This window comes from Phascolarctos cinereus, unplaced genomic scaffold, assembly GCF_003287225.1.
Source record: "Phascolarctos cinereus isolate Bilbo 61053 unplaced genomic scaffold, phaCin_HiC Scaffold_5;HRSCAF=322, whole genome shotgun sequence".
NCBI classification, from domain to species: domain Eukaryota; kingdom Metazoa; phylum Chordata; class Mammalia; order Diprotodontia; family Phascolarctidae; genus Phascolarctos; species Phascolarctos cinereus.
Genome location: NW_027555958.1, coordinates 170,320,699 through 170,322,411, shown reverse-complemented (window position 1 = coordinate 170,322,411; position 1,713 = coordinate 170,320,699). Strand labels below are relative to the sequence as shown.

Below are 1,713 nucleotides of genomic sequence, written 5' to 3'. Positions count from 1 at the left end.
ATTAGACTTCTTATGTATCATTGTAACTTCTCTAGTCTTTTTCATTTAACTTCCGTCTTTGACACATGACCTCTACTGAAGGCTTGTTTCTTAAAAGGACCAGGCCAGAATGATTAAAAATATAAATGTATTTTATTTTTTTTAAACATTTCTTTTTTTGGGGGGGTAGGCAATGGGGTTAAGTGACTTTCCCAGGGTCACACAGCTAGTAAGTGTTACATGTCTGAGGTTGGATTTGAACTCAGGTCCTCCTGACTTCAGACCCAGTGTTCTATCCACTGTGCCACCTAATTGCCCCATACAAATTTATTTTAGATTCCTCCTGAAGAGCAAAACAAAAACAGCAATACAATTGTTATGGAAATAAATTTTTAAAAAAAGAGACTTCTGATGAAAGTACCAGTAGAGCTTTCTAGGATAACAATCCAAAGGCTCACCTTGTGCAACTGCTTATGTCAGCATTACCACAAAAGAGTTACCCAAGCAACATCCTGTCAGAACAAAATATGGTAGGCAACTGCATGCAGAAATCTCCCATTGGTTTAATTTGTGGAGAAGATAACACTTAAAGATCAAACAGAATCTGGTTAATATCTTGCCCTTTAATAAGTTTCATATAAAGCTATTATGAAGAAAAAATAGGAAAAAAGTCCTGATAATAACTGTTTATAGCCCCTATGATCATTATGCTAGTTTGTTTTGTTTTGTTTGTTTCGTTTTTTGATGATCTGTCAAGATTTATTGTATAAGCCAAATAGAAGGGTACCATGTACAGAGGAGATGGGGAGGATCATTTCTTAGTCTCCTCCTCCTTGGACAAAGTCTCGATGATCTCCTCTTTCTTAGCCTGCATACATTCTTCCCGATGCTTTTGTGCTTCCTTAGTCTTGGACCGGAGAGCTTCAGCCTTGTCAGTGAAGAGCTTCTTCCCGGCCTTGCGTGCCTTCAGCTTATGAATGTGCTCTATGAGGATCTGCTTATTCTTGAACACCTTTCCCTTCACCTTCAAGTACAGGCTGTGGTACATATGGTGGTAAATCTTTTTAGATTCACGATATCTTCGGAGCAGATGGCGCAGAATCCTCATTCGCCTTATCCAGGTCACCTCAGGCATATGAGCATTGGCAGTACCCTTTCTCTTACCAACACCCATGTGCCTGCCCTTCTGTCAAGCCAGAGTATTTTTCTGGCATCTGGCATGACAATGCACAGTAATGGGTTTCCAGATGATCAGCCCATCTTTAACCAGCTTCCGGATCTGCTGATGGGAATTGGTGTTGGCAATTTCATTGGTCTCGTTGGGATCAAGCCATACCTTCTTCTTTCTACACCTAAGGGCACTAGAGGCAAGCCTCTTCTGAAGCCTGAGTATATTCATGTCTACAGCCACAGTATGGAAAAGGAAAGGAGAGAGTCATTATGCTGTTTTCTTAATAAGCATTAAGCAGGTTTCATTTGGAATTAGAATATGAAAGAAATCTGGACAACAAGGAGTCACTGAAGCACTGGGCCTTGTGGTATGTACATACAAATGTTTAAGATGTAGGAATCATACATGTGATGATAGCACAGATCTTTTATAAAGAAAAAATAAAGTATTAAAACATGAAAATATACACTAGAATATCTGATTATCTTCATCAAAAGTATCTTAAGTCTTACTAAACATTCAAATTAATAAGATCTTTTCTTTGTAACCTGACAGTGCAATAA

General features: G+C 38.5%; 1 pseudogene; it reads right to left on the bottom strand.

The window, feature by feature from the left end:
- Positions 1-790: 790 nt before the first annotated feature.
- On the bottom strand, positions 791-1,378 carry LOC110192054 (large ribosomal subunit protein eL19 pseudogene; annotated as a pseudogene).
- Positions 1,379-1,713: the final 335 nt, after the last annotated feature.